The following is a 9,470-nucleotide window of genomic DNA, read 5'->3' on the forward strand; positions in this document are numbered from 1 at the left end:
CCGAGATTTCAGCTGTCAAAATCTTCCCAGTTCTTGACAGCAGGCTTCATAGAGGGTTTGCAGTTTGAGATTTGATCAGATTTGTGCTAAAGGCACATCTAGCATCTTCTTCCCACTTTCAAACTTTTGCACTAGAGCATAAACTGTGGGGCATATTTTCAAAGAATAACTGTAAGATCCTTTTATTAGAACCAGAAAAACACATTTTCTCTAAAAAATGTCTAGGCATTTTTTGCTTTCAAACAATCAATGACACACAGAGGCTTGCCCTGAAAAATTATTGCACTCCAGTATGTTAATAAATTAATAAAAAAAGTGACGGGGAAATAAATAAAAAAAAAAAAGTTTCATACCTTTTTGGTTTTGCCCCATCCCTGATGTCTTCAAGGCCAGGCTGGATGTGGCTTTGAGCAACCTGGTCTAGTGGAAGGTGTCCCTGCCCGTGGCAGGGGGGTTGGAACTAGATGATCTTTAAGGTCCCTTCCAACCCAAACCATTCTGTGATTCTATGATTCTATACTGGAAGGTATTGGACAGGTTTAATGTTAGGTGTCACTTATGTATACCATCACTCTGAGTTCTGCTGGCTTTTAAACTAGACAAGTTAGTGTGGACTTCCAGGGCTCACAGGCTGCAAAACAATGTGGTTTAATTCCCATTTAGTTTACCAAGCAAGACACAGAACTGCACCAAGGCACTGGGTCAAAAAGCTAGGGAGAAAGAAAGAAGAAAAATTGGAAAAACAGGCTGATAAGCTCATGCTGCTGGTGACTATCCAAGAACTGGAATCATGGCAAGTTTCAGATACACCTAGCAGGGGTGTACTAAGAGATGCTCCCATGGTAATTCTGTGTAATGATTTCCTGAGGGTGAGAGTCAAGTGGAGGAAAGGAGACTTCATGAACCCTCTAAAGCCATTGTTTGGGACTGCATGCTGTTGAGAGGTTGAACACTTTGTAGGTTAGCCCAGAGCCAGCAAATACTAACCAACTTGGCCCTGTTGCATACCTAGTCTGACCTGCTGATCCACACTCCACACGTTCACTCTCCCCCCAGCCTGCCATCCAAGCAACAGGAGGTGGAGCAACAACCAAGGGCCGCAGTTATTGTGGCCCCACGACATCACACAGCATTGTGGGAAACCGGTCTTCATTACAGCTGCTGGTTGTGAAACTGTTTGCTGCTGACATACCTCAGTGGGGTCCTGGAGCCCAGGGTTAAGTCCCCAGCTCTTTGAGAGGGATTGTGCATTGAAAGCTTGCAAGAATGCTAACAACAAATTTCTCTTAGTCCTTCTCTTTGTTTTGTCAACTTAGGTTTTGGTGGGAACTATTTCTGAATGCATATTAATGTAATGTAGATCACATTATGATTATAAGCTCACATAAAACCTTTATATAAAACAGAAATACAAGTAAACTAGGGACTATATGATGCAAGTAATATGTTCTGGGTAGATAAAAAACAGCAAATAAAATATCCAGATCTGATATTATTTATTCAAACATTTTTCCACTGGGAAATATCTCTTGATGTGCAGTCACTTTGGCCTAATCTAGCTCATTCCTTGTGAAATGCTGTTAAATCGAATGGTGGTCCACTCAGGTTCATGTAAGCAAGGCGGTTGCAAAACCCAGGACAATTACAAACTAACCTGTTTATGATAGAATAAACCCGAGCCTTGTGGAGAAATGTATAATTTCTCTTCTTTATACTTTTGGTTTTAATTTCAATAACAGATAAAACAAGAACTGATTTTGTAAACGACATTAGGGCCCTACTCTGGTATATGTAAATTTAATGAGAAAAACAGTAGTTCACTTCTGTTTTCTTTGTAACTCTGAAACCCAGTTTCCACGTACAAAGAACCTCCTTTTGGTCCACAAACCAAAAAGAACTTGGACAAATGACACCACATTGGAATAAATCTGTCACAAAGAGCTATTCAAGGCACAATGAAGTGAGCAATATGTAAAAACTGGTATATCCAACGTCTTGTGTGCATTCCTGAGATATCTGTCTCCATATATTTTTTATTATTAATACTAATAAAGGCAGGACACGGGTGCAGCAGGCCTTAGTTTCCATCTTTGGGGACTTTCGTCTTTAATATAGTCTCTTAAAAATACATGCATTGCTACATTTTTCATTACCCTTAATTTTTTCATCAATCACATTAATTTATACAGGGGGCACTTAATAATAGCTAATTAACACTTATGACTTTTTAAATTAAAAGACCTTCGGAGAGATTACTGCTGATTGTGAAAAGGTTTTTGTTCCTCCCATTAAAAAGAGAAAGAAAGGGAGGCTGAAGATCTGGCTCGGGCATATGACGGGAACTTCTCTCTTGCTTCACCGACCACACAACAAATGAAAACAGCAAAGGCCTGCACAAAGGCAATAACTGCTATTAGCCTACACTCCTGAAAGGTGCCATTATTTTCACTGATTATTAAGTAGCATATATATTATTCAGAGTGACCTTTAAATAGCTGAAAATTAAATTATAATTTACTGGGGAGATATCTAAAACCATGTAGCTATTATTACCAAAAAGAAAAAAAAAAGGACCATGAGCATGTACAGTCTCCTGAAAATATATTTTTATTATTACCAAATGCAGTGAAGAGAGGAAAAGCAATGAATTATGACAGTGAGAGGGCATTCATGGATATAAGTAGTATTTAAAACCCACCAAAACCAACAACTGTTCTTACAATGAGAACTTGCCCATGTTTAATTTTTGACTGCATTCACTTTTGGATATATCACAGAGCTGTTGGGATTCACACCACATTCTGTCTCGAGTAACAACAATGTGATTCCTTCCTTTAAAAAAATGCATTTCTCATAAGTGAGTAGATGTGCTGAACGCTGCCAGTGTTCTCTAAATGTCCATGATCTGGCCATATAACTTTGTTTTAAAGCAGCAGTGAGGGTTTTTTTGTTGGTTTTGTGGTTGTTATTATCACTATTCTAATAATTATTACTATAATAATAATATTTTAAAAATAATAACTCTATTATTTATCATCATCAACATCACTACCATGTCCCACCAGCAGATGTCTCCATTTCCTGACAAACCCCTCAGAAATACTCAGCATTTGTAACATCTGTCAGATCCTACATCAGTCTGGTGAAGAGAGGATGGAATCCAGTTTAGAAGAGCAATATTCCACACTCAGTGTAACCTCGACCACCTTTTTTGCCTGTGGCCTCCCTTGGTCTGCCCAAGGGCCCTAGGAGAGGCTGTCGAACGTGCCCAATGCTTCCTGTCCCATTCGTCCAGGGCCATGACACTTCTGCTCTTTAACAATGAGAGTATATGGCTGCCTGTGGCAATCCTGTTTATGGATATCTTTTCCAGATAATATAAAGGCAGGCTCCTGCAGTGTAAAGAGATCAACATCATTCCTGATTAAGAATCTGCCAGCTGCCCACTCTTGGTTTTGGGTATATAGCAATGTGCCACCATGGCAGCAGCGTTTTGTAGTCAACACCTCACATGAAGCCCTGTGTTTCACAGGGTTTGCCTACCATGTGTTTAAATCATACAGGAGGGTTTTCTGCTACAAATCAGACTCAGTAAAAATTGAATCCAGAAATATACTGGTGGGATGGTTTAAAACATCCAAATATATTCATGAAGTTGATTGAACGTAACAGTCTTTGTTTAATAACCTTTTATGAACTGTTTTGGGTATCATTTCAGCAGTTAAATACCACTGCACAAGACTATATACTATTGGAGATCTCAAAGTCCACAAATAGAGTCAGTCTACAGCACTGATAAACATAAATTGTCAGGAATGATTAAGAAAATAAAAAAAATGTGGCCATCCTGGATATGTTTGTCCCACTCCACAAAACTAGTATAATAGTGATCTTTGAAACTGGAAATGTTAGAACAACTGAATTTCAAAGTGAAATTATTTTTTTCATTCAGGGTATATGCAGGATATATCTACTTCAACTTCCAAATGAATGCATTGTTTCCACATAGGAGACTTGCCCTCTGAAAGAGCACAGTAGAACTGATGAAAATAAAAATCTTGCCTGTTTAAAAATATCTTAGAAAGCAGTTTAAATATTCAGTATTGAACTTTAGAATAATGTCCACTGCATTCCATTAAATTATGTATCAAATTCTGAAAGAAAAACTCCTAAAAATCAATGGGATAACAGAGAGAGAATTTTCTTCTTCATTTTCAGAACAATCTTCATCACAATCTTCCAGACCACAATTGTCTTATCATCAAACTTGCAAATGATCCCACTGATTCTGTAGTGCTATCTGTGGACTTTTAACTAACAATACAGCAAAGAATATTCTTACCTCTGATCCTTGAAGGAGTCATGGCCTGTAAAAGACAGGTTGTCAGGTTTATGAAAAAGAAAGAGCTGTAAAAAGCAGTGATATATTCAATACAATTTACAATTACAGTATATAGGATATATATGCACATTCTGAGAGAATGCACAGATACCATATCTTAAATAAATTAGGTTTTAAGTAAGTTTTTATGAGCTATTTACCCTTATAGAACAGAAGGGTTGACTCTGAAAGCACAATGAACAGGACTTACCTCAAGAAACACATTCAAACACTATTAGAAAAAACTTTAGACTAACCAATATTGCTGTGTGTTTTCCCCTTTCTCTGAAGCCCACACAACTCAGCTTGTGCACGCTGGTTATTTTTTGTGCCACACAACTAACGGCTCTTCCGGATGCCTGTGGTGTTGCTCCAAGAAGCAAGGTGATATTATTAAAAAGATGTTAATCTTCGTAATAACCTGAAAAGACAGTCAAAGCGGGATGGTTTGTCATATTGCGTGAGAGTCATACAGGTGAAGTTGGGTAGGTTTGCAGTGATTGAATGATGAAGAATTTGGTACGTTTTTTTCTACCATTGTCTATTGGGTCCAGAGAACTTTGGATGAGGTCCTACGGACTGACCATCCCGGCTAATCATGATAGGCGTAAAATTCACTGCTTACCTGGAACAACTAACAGTTGTACTTTTAAGCCCATTGTAAGGATTCTTTTTATGACTGCCTTAACTTTTGCTATACGGTGTGACACCTCAGCTCTCTGACAGCTCCATACTGGAGAAATAAACCAGCCCACAGGGGTGATGGTTCTTCTGGACATTGCATGACTGTTCTTCCTTCTCGGTTAAGATTTTCTGAAGGAATACTAAGTCACCGAACCACATTCGGGAAAGTTGGTCTCCAATGTCAAGACAGACTTCAAGTGTGGAAGCAGGAGTCAGCAGCAGTGTTATCAGAGGCAATGTTTGCCAGCACCACTGTGTGGAGAGACTTGTAAACGTAGTGAAGGCATTTGCTCACCTCTCTTCGGAGGAAGGAGGCCAGCTCATGTCAGAAATCAAAGCAGTAACCTCCATTAAGTGGGTAGCAGTGCAGTGTGGCTTTGAAATTGCTTAACACCCTGATGAACTGGAGCAGGATTTACATATAAATGATGTCATACAAACATATTCTCCATAATGCTTTGCCGGTAACCACCTCTGCATTATTCATTTTGATATTACCCCATGCTGTGAAAACATGCACGAACCAAGAGACTTCTACTGTGTTCTACAGGGCAGAAAAAAATAATTATAAATAAAAGCCAAATAATCATTACTATATATTGGCAATTTATTTGATAATGGCCCACATAGTTGCAGCCAACATCCCTCATGTTAGAATTTCATGTTACAAGTGCCTTTACTTTCTAAAATAAAACTGCTGTGGTATACTGTGCTGAATCACCAAGTATCAGAATAATAATAGTTAAAATGCAATTTGAAAAAGCTAAGCTTCAATTTACAGCATTTTTCAGTTGGACACAGAAATCTGTAAATGTTTCTCACTCTGTAATCCACATTTACAGAAGATTCATGATTTTTTCTCTCCCTACCTATTCCCTGTAGAATAATAGTTAAAAAGGACTTTGAAAAAGCTAAGCTTCAATTTACAGTCATTTTCAGTTGGACACAGTAACCCACATTTCCAGAAGGTTCCTGATTTTTTATCTTCCCACCAGCAGAAAAATATTTTTGCATCATTATCAGTAACAGCACCGGTGATTCGTACTCACTTTACTCTCTCACAAGACCTCAAATGTTCTTCAGATTGCAGTGTATGAAATCCTGATCCTGCAAATAACAACAGGTGGTGGAAACTGTCTTTAAAGGTCAGGAACATGGACAAATGTCTAAGCGCTTGATTTTTCTACTATGAGAAAGATAATGGCAATACCTCATATAACGTGAGACAACAAAAATGCAAGGGAAGTTGGAATTCATGGAAAGTGGTAGTGTGCTCTTAGAGAAGGGGTTAGTATTTTTATAAGTAAACAGCAGAATCACTTTATCAGCTAATCCATCTCTCTACTTACCTATTCAACAATTTTAAATCATCATCCATTGTTTTCCATAAGACAGCAATAGAAATGGTGAAACCCTTGGGGGAATTTATAAAGTCTTTGGCAAGTCTTCTCTTTTTGGGATTAAATGTCTTCTCTGGTTCCTTTTGGGAAATAGGTGGAAGTTTAAGTTTCATAGTGGGTAAACAGCTAAGGTTCAGGGGCTTAACCCACTTGTATGACTCAAAATGGAGTTTCTCAGAAGGCTTGACTGTTTTCCCTGGAGACTTAACATCTGTTTGATCTCTTTTAGAAGACTTCCCTGCTGTGAGATCCCCTTTCCTGAAGATGTCCACAGCATTTGTATGCTGCTTCTGGGACTTTGTGAACTGCCCTGTCCCCAGGGAGCACTGCTATCATGGCAGCGCATAAATCGGAACTGGAACTTTGATGTAAATGGAGTTGAATCCATTAACTGCTTTAAGAGTCTTTGTGATTTGCCTCCTCCCAGAGGACACACAGTTATAGTGGTTCAAAGATCATGCCACGCTTTGATGTTGCCAGGGCTGGATTCATTATTGCTTGAAACTGTAAGAACAAAGCTTTACATGGGCACTGGAAATTAGCTGGGAGCCAATGCAGGGATGTGATCCATGCTATTTTCTTCTGCAACCTTAACAAGCCTTAGAAAATCTCAGCACTTCCTTGGTATACAGGAGTTTGGTTTTGGGAGATGGGAATGTAATGCTTTGGCCAATTCTTTGAGTGTTGTCTGAGCTCAGCTACAACCAGCTGCTTCATCCTGGAGCTAGCTCCTTGGAGATGTTTGGAATTTTATAAATGCTGGGCTTGGGTATTGCTAGCGGTTTGTCTGCAGAAAAATGGGCCGTGGTCCATTTACCAGACTGTGTAGCTGCCTTTGTGGTCCAATGGGTTCCCAAGCTTATCAGGCACTGTCACATATCCCAAACAATAGAGGTTTATATTATACTGTCAAGCTCTGTGTCCCACAGAAAAACTGTATGGGGTCTTCTTGCACTGTTTTGGTTATGATTATCTGTTGCTTCTCTGGACCGCTGGCCACCTGGTTTGCAATGTATCAGGATAACAGCCACTGCACGAATCTGACTCATTGCACACATGAGGTGGCCTCTCTGCGCATCTATCAGTTGTTTATCTGGAACTTTTAAAGACTACATCCAGCTCTGTGCTTAGGGTCTCCAAAATCTTTTTAAGATATCTTTGGTCATGGACAGATCCTTTCAGCTTCAGAGCTCAAGTCCCTTTGTTCAGAAATTGTACTCACACTTGAGAGCCTGAAGTTGTAGTGTACGTGCAAATTGTAGTCTAGCTCTGTGGATCAGGAAAACAAATTGTCTACCTTTCCAGGACAAAGTGCATTCATAGTACTGCTTACAGAGCTCACATACATGAAAGGAAGAAATCAGATTCATTTTGTAGCCTGCACAGAAATAAGTTTAAAATACACACATAGGATGGAGAAACAGGCAACATAATGACAGTAATGAAATCAATAATAATAATAATTAACTATTCCTTTCTGTTTTCCAGACCAGGCAAGGAAGAGTTAAAACAGTTTGTACCAATTATTGACTACAAGATCTGCAAATGATTGCATAAAATTTCCAAAATATGCCTGCAAGCTTCTATTATTGATGTTGTGCCCTGGGACACGCACATATGGATTTAATTGTCTAAAGTGTTTTATTAATTAAATTGCTATGATTTACCTCTCCCACGTTAGCATTTACAGTTTATGAAACAGCTCGTAATTAGGAAATGACTACACTGATGTTGCTTGTTTACTTTGCAAGCAATACATAATAGTGCCACATTCCTCTTTTAAACCCACCCTCCCAGGCTACCTTTTTTCTAGCCCGATTAATAGGCAACTGCTGCTGGTGCATTAAATTGCTTTTTGGATATGTGTAGGGGGGAAGATAACTGCTGGGGTTACTGCTGCTGTTGAAGTGCACAGCAGCATCGCATCCTTCTTCCTAGACTGGAAGCTTCACCCAGAACTCACTCACATTGAAGTGTTTAGATCTGTCCTAACAAGAAAAATGAGGATTTTTTTCCCTAAAAAAAGTATCATATTGGTTGTGGAACCCTCAAAATACTCTAGCCAGGCTGTCTCATAGGCAAGGTTTTGAGTTTCCTTTGCTGACTCTCAGAAAGATTTTCTAGAATACTTATGAATAAATGTTCCGAAGCTGTGCACAATTGGATTTATTGAAATGAAAGTAAGTGTGTAAGTTTTATGCAGAAGAATGTTCACCAGTACATAGATAGTTATTACTGCATCAAAAGGTTACTTAGCCTATCTAAATGATAATCCATCTCTGTCTGAAAGTTAGTATTATTTAATCTATAATTAGATTCTATAGACTCAAATTTTGTATGTTTTTAGTTATTTGAAGAAAGTAGACACCATAGAAGTGACCCACACATGTATGTAGAGGAAGTGAGAGAAAAAAGAAGTGTTACTATAGCAGGCAGTTGGACGATATGATTGTTGTGGGTCCCTTCCAAATGAAATATTCTATTCTATTCTATTCTATTCTATTCTATTCTATTCTATTCTATTCTATTCTATTCTATTATCTATTTTAAGGCCAGAATGGAAGAGAATGATCTCTTGAGTAAAGTATACCACAAAATTTCACTCAGTAATCCCTATATTCTTACTTTGCTTCCATTCTGCTGCTTTTCACACTGGGATAAGGTCTTAGAGGCATGGACTCTTGCACTCCTATAAATTCCCAAGAGCTTTACAATCTCTGCTGTTGCCCATCAGCTCAGTACTCTCCCCAGCTTCTTACTGAGTTCAGTGAGAGTAGGAATAGGCACAATGCATTGACTCAACTACCATATGTTCTGGCTTGCGATGTCAGCTAAAAGCTGCCTGCATCTTTGGTTGAAAACTGCATTTTAAAAAACCCAAGACATCAGTATTTTGCAAAGGAAAGAAGATGATATGTGAGGTGAGAATCAGGACAGATATTCACATGGCAACTAGAATATTCTTCTGAAAGTCTGGATTTACCCCTTCTTATGACACAGAAATC

Source organism: Eurypyga helias, unplaced genomic scaffold, assembly GCF_000690775.1.
Source record: "Eurypyga helias isolate BGI_N326 unplaced genomic scaffold, ASM69077v1 scaffold3282, whole genome shotgun sequence".
NCBI lineage: Eukaryota > Metazoa > Chordata > Aves > Eurypygiformes > Eurypygidae > Eurypyga > Eurypyga helias.